This window comes from Lepidochelys olivacea (genome assembly GCF_965140295.1).
Source record: "Lepidochelys olivacea isolate rLepOli2 genome assembly, chromosome: 10".
Taxonomy (NCBI): Eukaryota; Metazoa; Chordata; order Testudines; family Cheloniidae; genus Lepidochelys; species Lepidochelys olivacea.
This window is the reverse complement of record NC_140420.1, coordinates 57,914,263-57,935,501: the sequence shown is the minus strand read 5'-3', so window position 1 is coordinate 57,935,501 and position 21,239 is coordinate 57,914,263. Positions and strand designations below refer to the sequence as shown.

General features: G+C 40.7%; 1 protein-coding gene across 4 annotated transcripts in view; it reads left to right on the top strand.

Annotated features, from left to right (window-relative positions):
• Positions 1 to 21,239, top strand: part of LOC311527952 (neuronal acetylcholine receptor subunit alpha-7) — a 98,300-nt gene that overhangs the window by 62,976 nt on the left and 14,085 nt on the right. The gene's annotated exons all lie outside the window — the stretch shown is intronic.

The window sequence follows — 21,239 nt, the reverse complement described above, 5'->3', positions numbered from 1 at the left end:
TGGGAGGGGTTTGGCTCCCTCCCGTACCACTCATAGGAGCCCCAATCTCCTCCTGTTTCCACTCCTTTAAAGAATACTTCTTCTAAATCCCTTACCAGTCCATTTCACCTGATTGTTGTGTTCCTTCGCTACGGAGTACCTGCACTTGACATCCTCTCCATGCCTACATAATGAGTTGCAACATCACAGCCTACCCCCGCCCCATTTCATGTTCACCCAAACTGAGCTTCCAACCTGCTGTGGGAAGAAAAAAAGCCCCCACGTCACTTTGGCCAATCTGGCATTGAGGAAAAAAGTCCTTCCCAGCCACTGAGAGAGGACCAACTAGCATAATTCACACAGCAAATCATGGCAGACCCCGGTATTTAACTAGTCCCAGGGGTGGGAAGGTGAGTGCTGTTCCACTTGATCCTGGTAAAAGAGGGCTTTTCCTGCCCCAGTGTGGACCTAAATAGACCCCCCTCTTCTGGTCATCTGGTGGGGAGAGATCTCAGTGTCCCCACTCTGACCTGGGCTGAAGTTGCCACAGCAAATCACTGGCTTTCTAGCCCTCAAAGAGGCCACACACCTTTTCCTTATTCTCCTGTCCAATGCTGCTGTCTGTGCTCCCCCAAGCTATAGGAAATGTTAGCATACCATTTAAGGAACTGCTGCTGTCTTCTCTAAACAATTGACTCTAATTCTTTCAGGGCAGGCAGGTAGATAGCAGCAGAAATTCCAATTGCTCAATGAAGGGAGTCTGGGCGGCACTGATAAATCCTCGTCTTGCATCTTTATCTGCCAGCTTCATTTGTGGAATTTGGTTAATAGCAAAGATGGTACATTACTACTCAGTTTGTGTGTTTTAAAGTATATTCTGTGCTGAAGAAATGGGCTGAAAAATGATGCAGCAGCAAAATTAGTACAAGGGTAATTTTGTATGAACTCTTGTGAAAACTATGAAACATAAAAAAAATTACATCAAATATTTCCAGCGAATCACTTACTCAGTTAATTTTTAGATGGGTTCACCCTAAGGCCATAATGAAACTTTCAAAGCAGCCTTAACTATGGAATCCCTTTATTTTATGGTGTTCCGGGAGTAAGTCTGAGTTGAGTACACGTGCTAGTACATTCAGGACTTCATACCAGGAGTGTCACCTATTGATAAATACACTGCAAAACCAAAAGCCATCTAAACTTCTTTAATAATAAAGATGCCATATCCTATTCTCATTCATCCATCAAGTAGAAGTCTCATTAACTTTAATAGGAGTTTTGTGTGAAAATTGGGTGTAGAATAACGTCTTTAATCTTCAATATTTTGTTAAGACAAGATTCATAGTCCATTGATAAATACTTGGTGCTGCCACTTTGATTACTAAAAATACTTGATGGAGTAGGAGATGAAATGTGGGTTTGTTTTGCGCATGAAATATAATTTGGTGAGTAGGCATCACCACAGTGTAACAAACCCCAAAGTATTCTATTAGCATTTGTTCTGACAGTGCTGAGTGTATCTTGCCTTTGGCAGCATGTAGTCAGTTTTTCTGCAGGTTTCAGAATCAGTGAGAACTGCCTGTTAAAGCATGTCATTTATTTGAATGGCAAGACTTTTCTTCACCATAAGACATTAGTCTGAGATACTCTTTCAGTAATGTATATATTATGCATGGATTCATGATGTACATCTAAGAGAAGCTTTGAGAAATATAAAGACTATTTGGTATTGCAGAAGTAAATCTATTTGGATATATTCTGTCCTGATTATACCCTCTGCAACCTCAATGTAATCCACAGGATTGCATGGGTTACTCACAGGGCAGAATTTAGCCCTGTGGGGCCCAATGCTACTCTTTCGAATTCAAATTTCTCTTCAGTGTTATGAAAATAAATTATTTCACTTCACTAATATTAACACCTTTCAGAATTACCTTGATTACACTAATTGCCTCATACAGTCCAAGGTTCTACAATACTGTAAAAATGAGACCATCTGTCTTTACATTGCAGTTGCCCAATAGCTTTTCTTCTGTTGTCTTCAGACAACATAGTGTGCAGTCTTCCTGGAGGAGCAGGATTGATTACCAATAAGCCCTGTGGCTGAGGGTCACAATGGTACTGAACAGATGTATGTGAACTGATTCATTGTGCTTCTAGTTCCAGTTTTACATAGCATTTTAAAAAATATGTATTTAGCTAATTTATTCTTAAGAAAAGCCAGGTGTGGGGGAATGGGTCTCACGCCAGAGCTGGAGACAGGAGAGGATATGTGTGTGAGGAGATAGATGAATGGGGATATGAACCATATCAGGAGAAGTGAGAGCAGATTCCAACAGTAATTTCAGTGCTACTGTCACCAAAGTTCCATCAGGAGCTCAGATATGTTACTTTTACAGCAAAGTTGACTGAGTTTTAAACAGATTTTTTTAAAGCTTCTACTCAAAATGTATAAAGTGGAAAAGAGAGCCTTCAGCTAGCAAAATCTACTTTGTTGTGTATTTGTATTGTCACGGATCTTGATGGCTTTTGGATTTAGTAGAATTTGCTATTTGAGCACCTTTCATGTAATGTTGGATTGACATCATATATGATATATTGTAGGTTTCTGTTATGAAACAAAAGGAGCTTTATTGTAGTTCCTTTGTGAGATAAGTGTGCTCTCCATCCTTTTGTCTAAATCCAACAAGTCAGATTCTGCCCTTACTTATACTCATACAGCAGCTTCTTTGTACAGCTTTTATCTCACTCCTTTTTAAGAAAAAAATCCATAAACAAGCTGGGAGCAGACTTTGGCACCAAATTGAGTCTGTAATACATTCATATGTGCACCCCAACTACAATCATCACAAATACCTGTTTGTATACGGACACTTATTTTGTATGTGCAGATTTTGTGTGCGCAACTCAGATGGCCATATTTGAAAATTTATCTCCAAAAATTTAATTTGATACTCAGAGTAACTATTCTATAGCAGAATTACAATTTCCAATAATGGTGTGTTTGTTTGTGTCTGTGTGTGTCTGTGTAATATAATCAGTACCATATGTTATCAGCTAGTTCTCTTATACCAATACAGACATAAATGTCACATGACCATAAAATCATAAATAGGTATAATACACAGTTTTTTAAATAAAAACGAGGAGTCCGATGGGACCTTAAAGACTAACAGATTTATTTGGGCTTAAGCTTTTGTGAGTAAAAAACCCACTTCTTCAAATGCAACTTCATGGCACTTCTTCAGATGTGCCATGTTACAAAGCACCCATCCATACTGATTTCTGTGTTAAACATTTCTTTGCTGGATCAGTTTGCCTCCCTGTTGAAATGAATAGGATAAAAAGTTTTCATGGAAGTTGCAGGACTGATATTTGCCATAAAGGATGGGTGAGAGCATGAGGAAAAACAGCTTCAATTATTTAAAAACCTCCATCTGTAGACACTGAACATCTTTAATTTAGTGCCTCTGACCAGAGCATTCCTCTTTGTGTCAAAATCTGCTGAATGCTAACAAAAATGACCAATGCATTGTCAATATTGTTTTCTGCAGGGCAAAATAATTAAAGAACCTATCAAACAAAACTTACCTTAAAACCTCTCTTCTCCTGTTTTGGTGATGAATAACTATAGCATTTTCAGTCTATATATTCATTTCACTTGTGCTGATGATGAAATTGCATATATGTGCATGTGCATCTCCATGTGTCTTGTAGAATCAGATACATCACCTGCATATTCAAGGACCGTAACTGATTGTACAGCAGTGTTTGCCAGCATACAGTATCTGAGAGCAGGATTAAGCCAAAGGCTTGCTTAAATATTGCCAGGTTGTTGACATTTGTTTTCACTCCTCTGGTTACCAATGTTGCTCATCTGAAGTAACACTGTTCTCATTTCACTCTCAGCTGTGGTCTTTGCACACTTTGCAAATACATTCTGCAACTTATAATGGGAAAATAACAAGTATTCAGATTAAATATGTATGCTGTATACTCATATTTTTTTCTGCATGGTACCTCAGAACAAAGGACATGCGGCAAGAGTTTCAAAATTTTTGCCTTGAATAGCACAAAAACTAGAAATGGAATGAGGAAAGCACTCAAGCATGTACTTAAGTGCATCTCTGTTCAGAACAGCTTGCGTCACTGTAAGCCTATGCTTAAGTGTTGAACTGACTAGGATTGCCTCCCTGAATTGGAGCCTAACTGATGAGTTTGAAAGAGTGAAATGAAATCAAATGAAACATAAAAATGCTTGACAATGTGGGACCGATTGCAGGCACAAGCATTCTCCCCTCCCTCCACCCCGCTTTGCAACAAGAATCAGCAACTGGGAAGCGGGAGGCAGGGGGCTCTGTGTCATTAGAGCCGCAACCATGTGTATTGGATGCTGAAAGTGTGGAATAAGAGCAAGGTCATAGCCAAGTCCTTCTCTTCAGCGGCTAGCAGAGCAGAGTAGATAGCATGCTGCACCTCTCCAAGGATAGTATAGTTCCTGCACTTTTGTGAACTGCCTGGGAGACCACACAAAGGATACAGCCTGGGGATTTTGGCTACAGAGTGTCCATCTGTCACAACAAGGGACACCACTGGTCTCTACAATAGGTTAGCACATTTGTATTTGACATGATATAGTATCTCTGTGTGTTGGGTGATTATAATTTTTATCTTTTAGTGGCTACAGAATTATCCCTTTCAATTGATTTTGTTTTTCAGTCTAGAGACTGTTCAGGACCCATGTGTACATTGTGCCATAAGGTTGAGAAATGTCTCCACTTTGTTTTGAAATGCAGCTTGGCAGTACTTTGATCGAAGATGGCAGATAGCACAAAATTCTTCTGGGGTTGTCACAGTCTCCTTACAAGTGAAACAAGCAGAACTTCTCATTAACTGAGGCCCAACAATGGACAATGTTACGAACACCTATTGCAAACCAATGTTTAGTAGCAACTCCAGAGTGTGTACTGTTACCAGCAGCAGTAGTTGTATTGTCAGGTTTTTTCCTCTGCTAGCAGTGGCAATGACTGAATGGGAGGTGATAGTTTATTACAGCTGTTTTTCCCATATCCTTGCTCTGTGTCTGTATTTGAGAGAGCACATTTCTGACAGCCCCAAGTTGAACAGGAATGGTATGTGCAGGGTAGATTTGATTTAAATCACTAGTCAGGAAGACTCGATTTAATCATGGATTTCTACATAAAAGTGCATTCTTGTTGGTTGTTATAACCTTAATACATATTCTTCACAACTCAGAGATAGATGTAGGTTTCATTTTTAGAAGGTACACACTATACATTTTTAAAGCGATTTATTTTGAAAAAGTTTCAGATCAGTTTTACAGCTGTATCAGAAAATGAATGATTGTTTAGTTATTTCATTTACCAGAGGTAATTGAAGCAGATATTTATGAAGTCATTGGGAGGTGAACTATCTCCAATTCAACAGGTTAATCATTAATATTTGGAGGATTTTCTTGCCATGCTGTATTAGGAGGAGAACATCACCAGACAGACATTTAAATTGTTTTATTTAACTAAAACAACAATGTTATGGATTCTGGATTTTTTTCTTCAACAGCAAACCTAGAATATTTTAACAAAATAAGCATATGAATTTTTGAATTTAGTTAAATACTCAAGTTTTTTAAAATCAGGTTTGTTTTTGTTAAAATTGTTTTTAACTAAAATAGTTATATAAAATTGTTTTTAACTATAAATATATTATAAATATATAAACCCCAAAATTTAAACCGACTATGTCAGCCAGGTCAATGTGAGAAAATTATAATACTGGCTTCTGGAGCTAACTCAGTCATCTTCACCTTCATTTTCCTGTTTGTTCATAATCTGGAAAATAAAAACCAGCTTTCCTGCTTTTTCAGGTCCCAAACGATTTCTCAATTTGGAATGAATTAGTCCAAAGGAAGAAAATATTCTTTCTACACCAGCAGAAGAAGCTACTGCTGTTAAAAGTGAGATTATCACTTCAACAGTCTCTGAATCCAAGTGCTTAAGTGACTTCCACCAGTTCACTGGTGTGACTTTCTTTAAAACATCATCAGCAAACATATATTTCTTGAATGGTTCACCATTAGCTCTGAAGTTTATTATAGTTGGCATTATGGAGGGAAGATTGCTGGATGTCCATGTCATAGCCAACTCCTCTTCTTCAGCCATTAAGGTTTGACCCTGGTACTGAGAATATTTGCAAGAAAATGAGCTGGAGATAGTGCTTGCCCCATTTGTTTTTTTAATGCTTGTAACTGAACTCTGTCATTGCATATTTCTCACTCAGTTCCTTCCAAATTTCAACAGCATCAGCAATAAAACAGCTATTTCCCTGCATTTTGTTCAAGGCTACAGAAATAGGTGTCAGGGTACTCAGCATGTGTTCAACCTTTCTCTTAAGCCCAGTGTTGAGAACTTTGGCTGTGACAATGCCATCTATTTTTTCATGATTTGGTTCACAAACTGTCATCAGATTAGGCCAGTTCTTGATACAGTGCTCAAAACAGTCCACTACTGAGTTCCATCACACGTCTTGTGGGAGAGTTCGCTTAGTTCCTCCCACTTTTTTCAGAGCAGCTGCTGCAAAGTGGTTGTTATGGAAATATTTTGCAATTTCAACATTAACCTTTATTTCTGGAACACTGAAGTCTTTGTGGAGTCTAGGAGGCGCATCAAATGAGCACTGCAACTGTATGTTATTAGCTTGGGACTCTCTTCTAAAAAATTTCTTCTCATCTTGGATACATTTGCAGCATTGTCTGTGACCAAGCTGCATGCTAGACATTTGAATTTTTTTTCACAGTTTGTTATAGCTTTTACTGCTACTTCTTGTAAGTATTCTGCTGTGTGTGTATTTCCTGATGTACCAATTGTTTCTGTAAGGAAGACATTCCTTTCTTTTGTTGTCACGCAAGCACATACAACAGGATCGTTGTGGACATTGCTCCACCCATCAAGACTCAGGTTAACAGTTTTACCCTCTAGACCTTTTGCACACTGCTCAATTTCTCTTTCATACACTTTATCCGGCAATTTGCCTGCGACATCTGCTCTGTTGGGTGGACTGTATCCTGGTCTTAATGACTGAAGAGCATTAATGAAGTGTGGGTTCTCAATCATACGGAAAGGAGAGTTTGTTGCATAAACAAACTGGGCAATTTTTTCATCAATTACTTCTTTTTCTAATTTGCTGGTTCTTATCACAAATTTATCTGTGGTTGTTTCTGGATGATGGAGTTTTTTTTTTCTTTTTGCTACAGGTGATATACTGTGGCTATGTGACATACATGATGTGACTGAAATGCTATCATTGGCAGATAACTCTGAAACTATAGAAAATGACGGTGATCTTCAAGGTGGATAGTCTTCAGAATCCTGTATATTGAGGATGGAGTCTCAAAATAAGTCAATGCAGTTATTTAATTATTATTACCATACTGCTCATTTAGTATTACTCATTGCATTCATTGACACTCAGTACTACTTTAAAGATGAAATTGTAAAAGGAAGATCTGCCTATTTCAGCTCTTTATTTTTTTTATCACAACTGCATCTAAAATGATAGTACCATAGAGTAACAACTATATTTTTTTCAAACATGAAAATTCAAGAATAGTCCAGAAGGAAGACAGGCAGTCCTTAAGAGAGAAGTATGAAATAAAAAAGTTTACCAACCTGAAGATCCTGCATGTTCAGACGTGTTCCTTTCATCATCTTCAATGCAGCTTCCTCCTGAGAAGGGACACTTCTCATGATGTTGTTTCATTCGGGCAACCAGGCCTTGCATTTCTTTGTTGCACTGTTTGCATTTTGCACGCATGCCTGTCTTACCCACAGGTAGAGGAATGTCATTAAAATATTCCCAAACTGGGTCTTTTTTTACAGCCTGCTGCCATTATAGGTTTTCCCTTCTAGTGAGAGAATGGTATGGTAGATCTCAAATCAATGAAGGCTACACGCAGAAAGACCTCAAGACTTCCGGAATATGCTGCTCAGTTTCACTTTTGTTTCCACTACCTGTCCCTCCCTTCTCACATTTATTTCCAGACTTCTTCTCCTTGTGCAGATCTATTCCACCCCCAAAAATCTTCTATTCATTGAATTTTTTGAAACTTTGCACTTTTAGAGAGAGGTAAGGAATTGACTCTGTGTACACAAATTTGCAGAGGAACAATAGGGTTGAGGTCTGTTATTTCTCACTTCTGTTATTTATTTATTTATTTTATTTAAAAACATTTTTGCTGTTAACAAGCATGTTATCTCTGGAGACACAAATCCACAGGATGATATCATCTAGACTGAGCACTGAGTCCCATTGGGTAGATAGAAAGATTAATCTAAATAATCTATACAGAAGCCCCTGGAACCGCATAAGATTGGGTCCCTAATCCATGAACTATTGGAACTCATTTACAAAACTTCTCTTAAACATTATATGAATATGTTGTCTCATACAATAGAATTAGAATTATAACCCCTGTTCCATGATGAGATATCTTTGAGCTATAATGTATCTTAATTAAAGCTATCTTTAGATGGTTTTTTTTCTTCAAAAAACATTTTATCAAAAAAATCCGAATTAAATAAAAAAAATCATTGACTTTAAGGAACCCTGGGTGTGTGTATTATAGTTGAGTTGTGTCATAACATCTGTTTAAAGGTTGACCTTTTAAAATCCTCTAACATTGACATGATTAGTCATATTCCTTTAAAATATGGTTTGTCTCAGTGGGGTGCAGGATAGGATTGGTGATCCAAATTTGGGGTCATTTGAGCTAGGTGTTACAGAGATCCAAGACCCCCCCACCATTTTCTCCAAAACCGTCATTTTCCAAAAAGTTTTTAGGTGTTTTTTTTGTTGCTGTTGTTTTTTTTGCGAAGTCCTAGCGATCACCATTGAATCAATGTGGTCAAAATGGTCTTAATCTGTTGACTTTTACCCAAGGGAGTGCATGGCACCCACTAAATCAGGGTGGCCAAACTTTTTGGCCTGAGGGCCATATTGGGGTTCCAAAACTGTATGAAGGGCCAGGTAGGGAAGGCTATGTCTCCCCAAACAGCCTGGCCCCCACCCCTTATCTGCCCCCTCACACTGCCACTTCCTGCCCCGCATGCCCCCCTCAGAACCCCCACCCATCCAACCCCCCTGCTCCTTGTCCCCTGACTGCTCCCTCCCAGGAACCCTTGCCCCTAACTGTCCCCCCAGGACCCCCCTTAACCTCCCCCCCCGGTCCCTGATTGCCCCAACCCCTATCCACCCCCCACCCTGCTACTTGATAGGTACCCCGGGACTCCCATGCCTGTCCAACCCCCCGTTTTCTGTCCCCTGACCACCTCCGCCCCCAGATCCTCCGCCCCATCCAACCGCCCCCTGCTTCCTGTCCCCTGACTGCCCCCCTGGAAACCCCTGCTCCTTATCCAACCCCCCCCCGCTCCCCACCCCCTTACCATGCTGCTCAGAGCAGCAGGACGGGCGGCTACACCGCCCGGCTGGAGGCAGCCATGCTGCTGCGCTGCCCGGCAGGAGCTCGCAGACCCACCGCTCAGAGCGCTGGCGGCATGGCGAGCTGCAGCTGTGGGGCAGGGGGCGGGGGGCTTGCCTCCCCAGCCAGGAGCTCAAGGGCTGGGCAGGATGGTCCCGTAGGCCAGATGTGGCCCGCGGGCCGTAGTTTGCCCACCTCTGTACTAAATCTTTGATGGAGCCAACCTGAGAACAGTATTTAAGAACATGTTCTTTGTTTGCATAGATATGTAGTGTGGAATTATTACATTCCATATGCACCAACAAAGAAAAAACGTGAGAGGGTTTCTATGCAGTCACTTTTTGCTTAGCTGGGCAGTTAGAGGAAATATACTGACACCATTGTCCCAGTGAACACACAAACCCTGATATTTGTAGTTCAAACCTGTGTGCTCCTGTGCAATAACAATTTAATAACTCATGTTTCTTTCTGCAGGTTGTCTCGTTATAATGTGTGTTTAATTTACAAGGAGGTTTACAGTGAACACAGCAGAATAGTCACCAACCGCTCTAACCAACATTTTTGTTCTATTGGGGGCAGAGGAGTTGGAGACAGCGATCTGTGTGTGTTGGAGGGTGGGAATGGGGAAACAGGGATAGTGTTGCGGTGATGGAGGTAGTGGGAAATGAGAACAGGTGGTAAGCAGGCCTTTGATTGGTTGTTTGAGAAAATCTGTATTTTGGCTACTACTTAATCTGGGAGCAGATTAACGTGGTTTTTCCAAAGAGAGACAGCATGGAGATTTGGAACTGACAGCACAGGTCCTTGACCCGGAGGGAAAAGAAATATGGGTACTCTCAGGGTTGCCAGTGTGTGGATTCTGGACAACTCCGGGACCACAAGGTTGTAGAAGCAAGCAAGGAGTACACCATGACATGGGGATTGTTGACTACAGGCTGACTGGTTGAAAAGAAGTGGGCTGCATTGGCCATAGTTGTTTTGCCTAGTTGGTAGCATCTAACTTGTGCCTTAAGAGGTTGTGGTATACTGGACATTGTGGTGATTCACTTGGGAGGAAATGATCTGGGCCTTATTCCTGATGTGCTCCTTATACAATATATGAGAGCAGATTTGGACTACATCAGGACTGTGTCCAGGTGCTGTGAGAGTTTTTGCTGATTTGGCTGAATAATTGCTACAGTGACCACATGAATACTATTAATTACTGTTAGAAAAACATTAATTGGGAAAATGGAAGGTTAATGGCTGACCAAAAATGTGTATTGTATGCCATAGAAACATTACAAGCTCTGACACCACACTGGTTTTCAGAGATGGGGAATGTCTGTTGGACAGAGGCCAGAGATCTTTCTTTCAAATATAAGACTGTTAGGATTTTGGAACAGAAACACTGTCTGTGATTTCTCTCACTGGCTGTGCCACGAACTACACCCTCCAACCGTTGTGAAACATGACCAGGAGCACCCATCTATTGTAACGTGATTGTCCTTTGCTCCAGGCTCTGCCTGTCAGTTAGGTTATATGGTGGGGGAAATAACAGCAAATAACAGGGGACGGAGAACAAGGGGGTTGGATAGGCATGGGAGTCCTGGGGTACCTATCAGGGAGCGGGGTGGGGGTTGGGGTGGATATTGCCGTTTCTATACCAGGGAGGGAGGACTTCAGGGAGATGTGATCCCTGCTAACAGTGGGGGGTGCTGGGTAAAGTATTGGGGAGGGGGCCAGGTTGAATGGGTGAACACATTGAATGGATCAGAGGTGCGGCTAGGAAAGTGTGCCAAAGCAGGGCTGATGGGGTCCAGCTGACGTGTGTGGGTGGGAAGGTCTGGTTGTCTCGGTATGCAAATTGAGAGACATGATATGTACAGCTGCCTAAATTACTACTAACTCCTAGCAACAATAGAGCTTTTCCTGTTAAAAAAAAAAACTAGGAAATTCAATGGCAAAAAAATACAGTGACACAGAGTTGAGGTTGCTTGGTGGCCTGTCATCCCCATGCAGAACTTTGAGTTGAGCAAAACTCAAACTTCCGAAAAACCAGGAAATGCACAGTTAAGGGTTGCCCAAGGAGTTCAGTTGCTGAAATGAACAAGCTCTTCACCCTCTTTTACAATCTATTTAGTGCTCCAAGGTGAGAGTTTGGATGCACCAGTGGAAGCTGGGGATGAGGCTGTTCTAAAAATTAGGTCCATATTTCTATTTCTTTCAATGAAGTTTTATGCTGATCTCTCTTCTTACTTAACAGACGGAAACCTATATATCTTGTGTGACTCACAGTCCAAGGAACATTTCATATTAAAAAAAACCAAACCACAATAGAAATAACAGTTATAGGAAGGCAGATAAATACTCAGCTACTGCAAATAGTTCATATAGTGACTTGAACTGTTAGTTACAGAAGATTCAGCAAACACTCTGTCTCATAACACAAGAACATGTTCCACTAAATTAAAAAGAAGCAATTTCAGAACTGATTAAGAAGGAAATACTTTTTCTTATAACACATAATTAGGATTCTCGGCCACAGGAAATTAAGACCAAGAATGTAGTGTGATTTAGAAAGGGATTAGACATTATATGGATAACAAGAATATCCAGCATTATTAAGATAAATAACATTTTTGGAAGGATGTTAAGACTCCTGCTTCAGGGTTTAAGCCAGTATCTCAGTATTAGGGATCAGGATGGGAACTATGTGAGGAGGCAGATTATCCCATATCTGCCATCGGGGGTGGGGTGCGGGCCAGGGGGGCAGGAGGGAGTGTATTTTACACCAATACATCTGGTGTTGGCCACAATCAGAGACAGGATTCTGGACTAGCTGGACCTGGGGGCTGATCTGGGCTGGCAATTCCTATGTTCCTGAATATTTTTATTAAAAGTGTTTTAATGAATAGCAGAATCTCACTTTAGTTTAAAGGCATCTTCTGGCCTCTTTAGCCCTCTTCCCATCCCACAGATACATCAAAAATTGCTGGAGCAAATTGGCAGCATGGGCTAGGCCATAAGACTAGATGTTGATCTTGGATACACCATTGTAACTATGGAGGAACCTTGAGGAAGTCAATGGCATTGCTTAGTTATACCAATGTAAATACCAAAACCTGCCCCATTGACTACATACTTTTTTTTTTAAACAGAGGAGATGCCCAATCAGATCAATTGTAGTGTGGCTATCCTGGGCCAAAGTCTAGCCTTAGTAGTGTTCCTGCAGTCCCACTGAAATCAGTAGATCATAGGAGGTGTAACAAAGAGCAGAATTTAGCCTGTCATATCTTTTAAAATTATGGTTAATGCAGTCACACCTGAGATTATTGCTAAATTGCCTGTAGGGCCAAATTATGGCTCTGGAGGGCCAAGGGGGTGTACAACAGGTGATATGGGGGGACAGTGTCTGCTGGATGCTCAGTAGAGCAGCAGTTCAGCAACGTATGGCTTCCTCTGGCACTGGCTGGCTTTGCCTTCAGTGGGCTTTTGGGCTGGGCATAAGTGATACACAGGTTGGGAAGGCCATAGCCAATTCCGTTCCTAGTCCCCAGGTATACGCCCTCTAGGATATGCAATGCCATTTGGCACCACTAGCTAGCCACCCTTTCTACCAAAGCAGCCATGTTAAAGCTTTGACAGATGGCTGCTCTTTAATCACGAACTTCCTGTCTTTTTCTGCAGTGTATAATTCCCCAGCTCAGGGAAAGACAATATATCTGCTTTGTACATCTATTTTCCTGGTTCTTATGTGCTAGATAAGAGGTTTTTCTATCATTCTTTGTCCATGGAGATGATATGACCCTTTTGTTTTTCTGATGGCTTCTAGTGATTTTGTTTCCTGTCTTCACCATATGTTTTCTGATTAAACACACCCCTGCTGTGTGTAACAACCAGATTTCCCTTCTCCCTTTCAGAAGCTGCATTGTTTGTTTCATTAGTTTTGTATACAGTAGTTGCATCCAGTATGTCAGTTGCAGTTACATTGCCCTCCTGTCTACTTGATAATCATCTAGATGATTAATGTCATTGTCACAGGTGTTGTTGAATCACAATATTGTTATAGCAGCACATAGTGACAAGGCTTTACTGTCAACCACTTGAGTGCATCTCTCTAGGGCCCACATTGCTGCCCTGCTTACAGCATGCTTGAGTGCATTTGCATTCAGTGTTAAATGAGTGAGGAAACTGAGGATGAATTCTGCTAAAGAGTTCTCCATACCTAGCGTAATTGCTATCAGGATTAGGTGGCTGTTTCTAATTTAAGCAGTGTAATTAGTACTGCACTTGTCCACACATCAGCCTAAAACAAAAATCCTTGAAATGTTCCATTCACAAGATGGAGCATCATGTGACCTGAACAGGTGTTTTCACAACATTGATTTTGCTTAATATATCTTTTGCTGCAAATTAGTTTTTTCTTGAGTGTCTTTTCCAGTCCCTGATCCTCATTACATTTTCTCTCATGCATGACTAGCAGTGAAATGGCAACTCAAAAAGTGGACAATTTGTTCATTCATGTCCAGACTACTAGTGACTAACATGTTTAAATGCATGCCTTAAAATCTGTACTTTTGGAAGAGGGTGTACTGATGTATACAATGAGGTATGACAATTATATCTAACATACTAATATATAGCTTTTTTTCTCTATTCAGTGATGCAAACGAAAGTTATTTTAAGTCTGATTTTGAAATGTTGGGCATAATTTTTGATACCTCTACTTCGTTGTCCCATGCTGGGCATGGAAAATGGTTATTTACAGAGATGCTGAGCTCTCTCAAAACCAACAACACTCAATAGGCAAGGAGGGTGCTAGCAACTCCTGAAAATCAGTACCTAGGTATCTGGGCACCCAAAATTAGAGGCCACTTTTGAAAAATGTTGATATACTTGATAGTACGGGTAAATACTTGCACTGTTTATGATAACAATATGTACCACTAATTCATATAACTGGAAGTTTAATGTGATGTCTGCATTACTTCTGAATGTCATGCTTAATTCATGTTGTTTTTATAATCCTGGTACATTAACTTTTACACCACTTTTACTGAAAACTAATACTATTTTGTACATATATTTATTACAAAAAATCCTACAGGCAGAAATTTAATTACCTGACTGAATTGACTATATTTTAAAAATAATCCTTATTCTTGTGTAATTTTTCCATTGTGGACAGTGTAGCATAATTGTCTTCTCACAACTGTCTCATATAATTGCATGGTATTTTGAAACAGGTACTTTCATTTCCTGTTGACTTACATATGGACTTATAGCTGTAACTGCAAATTTAAAGCCATAGATATTAGACTGCTTCTTCACTTTGATTTATGCTTATATTTAACCATTTCCCCAAGCCTTACTTATGTTCACTGGTAGCTGTATCCTAATGGAGGGAAACTCACTGCAGCTACAGTAAACTTTACTATCAGCCCACTGTGCCTGTGTATATAATCTTTGCCAGTTTATTATTAACAGTAGCTGCAAGCCTTCATTTCTCTTTAAAACTTCTACAGTAGAAGCCCAGAGTTACGAATACCTTGGGAATGGAGGGTGTTCATAACTCTGAAATGTTCGTAAGTCTGAACAAAAACGGTATAGCTGTTCTTTCACAAGTATACAACTGAATTTGGGGGGGAGGGATAGCTCAGTGTTTTGAGCATTGGCCTGCTAAACCCAGGGTTGTGAGTTCAATCCTTGAGGGGGCCATTTGGGATCTGGGGCAAAAATTGGGGATTGGCCCTGAGCAGGGGGTTGGATATTCTATGAATAGTGACCTAATACAGCTTTTAAACTTTACTATGCAGGAGAAAAATGCTACTCTCCTTTAATTTTTTAGTAGTTTTACATTTAACGCAGTACTGTATTTGCCCTTTTTTGAGTCTCTGCTGTGTGATTGTGTACTTCTGGTTCCAAATGAGGTGTATGGTTGACAGAAGTTATGTTAAAATGATTTACCTGCTGTATGAAGTACAGTTTATTTCAGCTGCTATATAGTACCTTAACTATTGATAGGTTTCAGAGTAGCCGCCGTGTTAGGCTGTATCCGCAAAAAGAAAAGGAGTACTTGTGGCACCTTAGAGACTAACAAATTTATTAGAGCATAAGCTTTTGTGGGAGTGGCTGGGTCATTACACATATTGAATCTATTTCCCCATGTTAATATTCTCATACCCTCTTGTCAACTGTCTAAATGGGCCATCTTGATTATCACTACAAAAGTTTTTTTTCTCCTGCTGATAATATCTCATCTTAATTAATTAGCCTCTTACAGTTTGTATGGCAACTTCCACCTTCTGGAATGGAATGTATGTGTATGTGTGTGTATATATATATATTCTTACTATATGTTCCATTCTATGCGTCTGATGAAGTGGGCTGTAGCCCACAAAAGCTTATGCTCTAATAAATTCGTTAGTCTCTAAGTAGTAGTCTCTAAGTAATAAATTTGTTAGTCTCTAACAAGTACTCCTGTTCTTTTAACTATTGATGGTCTCTAGGTTGTAAGTAGATACATGAACTCTGGCCAGTCCTGAAGATGGTACCTAAACACCTAGAGCCCATTTCAGTAGTTCCCTTTCAGCACAATGTTCATTGCCATCAGTGAGAATTTTGCCTGGACTGATGCAGTGGAGGTTAGAGTAGAATGTTTTGTTGCCTTGCCCTATTGTGCCATCCCCCAGGGTACAATCTGGACTGTTGAACAGCTGTGCCCCCTTAATTTTTTAGCCTGGGGTGCTTTATACACTGCTTTTCTGTCAGAACATCCACTCCTGATTAAATACATGCACACCCTGACCAGGCACTCATGAATTATGTACAGGGCAACACCAGCAACTTCTTAGTCCCAGCCTTGTTCCCCCAGAAATGTGCATCTTGTACTATCCAGCTCACTACTGAACACACACACACCCTGCTGGAGTGCAGGCAACAAGCAGTTGCTTGTGGATGTGCACTTTGGACCATATCTGTGATGAAATGTAAATTTCTTGTTTACCTCTTCCCCCTGCTGGAGACTGGACACTTAAGCAGCTGATAGTTTTTTTAACTCCTGGTTCGGGCCAGTGTGTCTTTGTCTGCGAAGAACTGGTTTGTGGGCATTACCCAGAGTCACAACCTATTTCAGTAATGATCATATAGAAGGAGCTTTTAAATTCACACATAGTGTTGCTACACGTTTCACCAGGCTAATTATATTCAGCAGATTATGACATTTCAAATGATACCTCCCAAGGCAGACTTTGTGCAAATTTATCATAGTACTGTATTGCAAAAATGGTGAACATGATGGTATAGACTATCACACCCATATTAGTGAGGTGTGCTTATTATTTTCCAGCTACAATGTTCTGACTTCATTGTTTTCATCATTGCACGTTAATTAAGTCTCATAACAGAATTTAGCTTTTTTTTACTCTGTGATAATTTTTTTTCTGTAGAATTTCATCATCTGCTTTCAGGGTACAAAAGACATTTTAATATGTAGTCAACTATGTGAGGGGCTAGGGGGAGAGAAAATCCAAATCACCTCAGTGGCACACTATTGGCAGCTTCACCATGATTGCTACTGCAGACCTTGGTTTATGCACGTCTCCTTCATGGGTTTGAGTACAGCCCCATCTCCTCTTTTAGGAAACTACCAACTTCCCCTCCTCCCCCAGTCTCTTTGGCAGAGCTGGTATGGAGTCAAGTTCCCTTGCATGCACCAAAAGATTTGCTCCTTCACCCTTACTCCAAGGATGGCCATCTGTGGGGCAGGCCTATCGTGTGGAGTATGTGTTGCAGTTCCAATATGGAGGGGGTGAATGTAGTAATTACATTTGCATACTTACTTCCTTTTGCAATGATAAATAGCATAAAGTCCAACTCTGTGTCTGCTGTACAAATAGGAGACCTGTGTTTGAGCCATGGTAAATCTTGATTCCTGGTGTTCTAGTTTAGCTGCACATACATGCAAACTAAAGCCACTTCGGAAAGTTCTCTTTAGTGGCTGCCAGTGAATGCAGATGATAATTTACATAGCACCTTAAAAGTCAGTGACATGTGGGTGTGCTCTTTAGCCATTTGCCTGCTGCCTAGGAGCCCATCACTGGAATGTGCACCACAGGTTTACCCTGCATTAAATGTATTAATTTTCTGAGTAGATGCCTCTGTGTCAGAACTGCCCTTGTGTTTAAGTCCAGAACACTTTCATCCTCAATTTATACCAATCAGTATCTGCACCTCTTAAAAAACTGTCAGATTCTTCTGCACCCCCCTATGTGAACATATCATTATGTCCGTATCATGATGATACCCTGTTATGAAGTTCTGAAGTTTCATTAGGAAAAACATGTTTTTAGGTAGCTAACGTATCTCAGTTTGAAGCGTTGCACTTCAAAAAGCAATTAAAAAATCTTGACTATGGGTAGAATTTTCAAATGTGCCTTAGTTCCATTTCTAAAGAGCAATAAGAGGTCTATATCCCACTGATGATTTTCAGTCAGAATTCTGCACCCAAGTTGTTCTTGAAAATGCGACTAAGCACCTAAGTCACTTTGATGCTTTGGAAAATTTTACCCTATGCAAAATTCCCAGAAATTGTGGGGAGAGGGGCAGGCTAAGATCCTCAGGAATAACTGTAAAAAGAAAAGGAGTACTTGTGGCACAAGTACTCCTTTTCTTTTTGCGAATACAGACTAACATGGCTGCTACTCTGAAACCTGGGAATAACTGTGTGGTGCATGGCTCAGCTTCTGGGTCAGAAGAGGACTAGAATCTGTTCCAGTAAGTTAATATTCCTTTATGTACCTCAGTGTCTCCACTCATGTTACACAGTGTTATGTTTGTTTTTAACTCTAATTAGTTTGGGCCTTAGCCTGCACCCCTTACTGATGTCAGTGCATTTACTTGCATGAGTAAGTATTTAATGTCAGTAGTGTTATACCAGTAAAATAAAAACCAGCAGGATCTTATTTAAGGGGAAAAGGCAAAATACCATATTTATTGTGAATACAGAAAGAATCATAGTAAGCAGTTAGTTATAGCTATAACATTCCATTCAATTTCATATTTATTCATTCATACACACACAGGTTCTGCAAGGTTGTTATCATAGTTACCAGCCTTAGAGTTGTTCATGCCAAGCCACTGGCCAGGTGGCCTGGACATGAGGAGGGAGCAGGGCCTTGTCAGCTGCTCATCTGATGTTCCTGGAAGTTGGTTTGCAGAATCAGACCCCAAAGTTCTCACTTTCTAGAGTCCATTTTTATAGGAATTTCTTCCTATGCCAGTCTATGGGAATTGCTTCATCATGCTGTTGCTGAACCAATCAGCAGATGGCACGTTCCTGACGGCTCCGTGCTGCCAGATGTTATCTTGTTCTTTGGTTCTCCCATCCTTGAGGCTGTTGGGTGGATTCCAGTCTGCCCTGTGTCCTCTCGTTGTTTCCACTTGAAGCCTTCTTCGGCCGATGGACACTGGATTCTTAGGCTGGCACCTCCTGGTCATTCAGTTATTATCCACACCAAGCATCCATCCACATACATCCTCTATCTCTATTTTAGTCATGATTGTTAACAAAGCGAAATAAATACAACAAAAGGGCGGGGAGTCTCTGTGTGCTGTTTCTGTTGTTACAAAGTATTGCTTTGAGAACAGACTCTGTCTTACCATGTACTAACACAATTAGCAGCTTGCATGTTTCACACAGAGAGGGAGAGAAACAGTACCAAAACCGAAGAGACCTCTTAATTAGTAATATCTTGGAATTTAAACTCTGGGGAATCAAACTCATTTGTGATTTTAATACAGAATTTCTTTAATATGATCGAACAGTAGGGGGTGCAGAACTGGGCCTTTTTTCTTTTAAAGTGAATGAGTTGCATCTGCTGTTTTCATTTCTCTGGAAACACATTCTCTAACCAATATCCATGCACATCACAGTTGCAAAATTTAGCTCTGTCGCTGTCTTCAGCCTTCACATTAATTTGTTTCAAAGACACTGACAAATACATTGTTTAATATGGTAAACTTTCTGTTCAGAACTTGAAACAATGTAACTACAGTTAATTAAATTACTCTTGCAGACCTCTTTTCTCTGTTTTGCAAATTATTCAGAATTAGTTTCTTTTAATATATTAATTACCGGCACTAAACAGTGGTTAGAGAATATCTACCTAGTAATCAAACACTTCTTGCCTTGTTCCATGACCACACTGAGTTACAGTATTCAAAAATATATCAATGCAATCATAGGCACCGACTTCTTCAACCCCCCCACTCCCTCCCTCCCCCATTCCAACCCCTTCCCCAGAGTCCCTGCCCCAACTCCACCCCATCCCTGCCCTTATTCGACTCCTTCCACAAATCCCAGCCCCCCCTCCCTCCCAGAGCTTGCTACAACTGTTCGGCAGCACAAGTACTAGGAGGAGGCAGGGGGAGGAGGTGATGGGGCTGGGGGTGGGTGGGACCTTGGCTGCCAGTGAATGCAGACCACCCACTAATTTTTCCCCGTGGGTGCTCCAGCCCCGGAGCACCCATGGAGTTGGTGCCTCTGAATGCAATGGCCAATCCTCATTGGAATATCTCACCTAAATTGCAATACTGTACAAAATCAATGCTTCGATCTATGGTATATACAAAATAATTCTGTTTTGCCTTTTAAAAACAATGCATGCAATAAAGATAGCTTCTTAGTATTGCTTGGTGGGTCTGTTCTAGAAGGGCACACGGCTTCCTCTCATCCTCAGTTTCAATTATGGAGCATTTGCTGTTTTAGGCCATGTTTGCACTACCTGCCGGATTGGCGGGTAGTGATCTATCTATCAGGAATCGATTTATCGTGTCTAGTGTAGATGTGATAAATCAATCCCCAATTGCTCTGCCGTCGACTCCAGCACTCCACCACGGTAAGAGGCGGAAGCAGAGTTGATGGGGTTGTGGTGGCTGTCGATCCTGTGCCGCGAGGACGCGAACTAAGTGATTCTAAGTCGATCTAAGATACGTCGACTTCAGCTACACTATTCTCGTAGCTGAAGTTGCATATCTTAGATCGATCCCCCCCACAGTGTAGACCAGGCCTTAGAATCCTTTAGACTCAAACCCTTTCCTTATGCACCCTTATCCCTTGTCCTTCTTAATACCCCTCAATCCACAGCCCTCCCTAATTCTGCATCTGCACTCACTGACAATACCTCTTACGTTTCCAACTGTGTCCTTGGTCCTTCCTGCTTCAATCATCAATAGTTGGATACATTTTTAAAAGCGTTAAGATAATGTTAATAGTAAAGAGTCAAAGGAAACTTAGAGGGGGAAAAAATTGAAGTACAAAGTAACCAATTCTAAAATGATGAATGCTTTACTTTTAGTTTTTCAAACACAGAAATATGCAGCAAAGTAGGCCAAATATTTGGGGCCTCTTTCTTTAGAGTACTCTGGAATTGTTTACTCGGGGTTAAAGGTACAATCCTGTGAGGTGCTGAATGTCCTTAAGTACCATTAAAGTAAAGGCATTCAGATACTATGGTGTTGAGCGCTATGTCGTAATTAGGTAGACAGTGGGAGTTGAATGCACAAGGGGCCAGATTTTCAAAGGCATTTAGGTGCCTAAAGATGTAGCTAGTAACTAAGCAATTTAGGTGCCTAACTTCAATTTAAGCCAATGGCCATTAAGCACCTAACCTGCTTAGGCTCTTTTGAGAATTCCATTACATGCCACTCTGTATCTTTAGGTGCCTAAACACTTTTGAAAATCTGGTCCTCAGGCTGAAACCCTATATTGGGATGTTGTAGATGG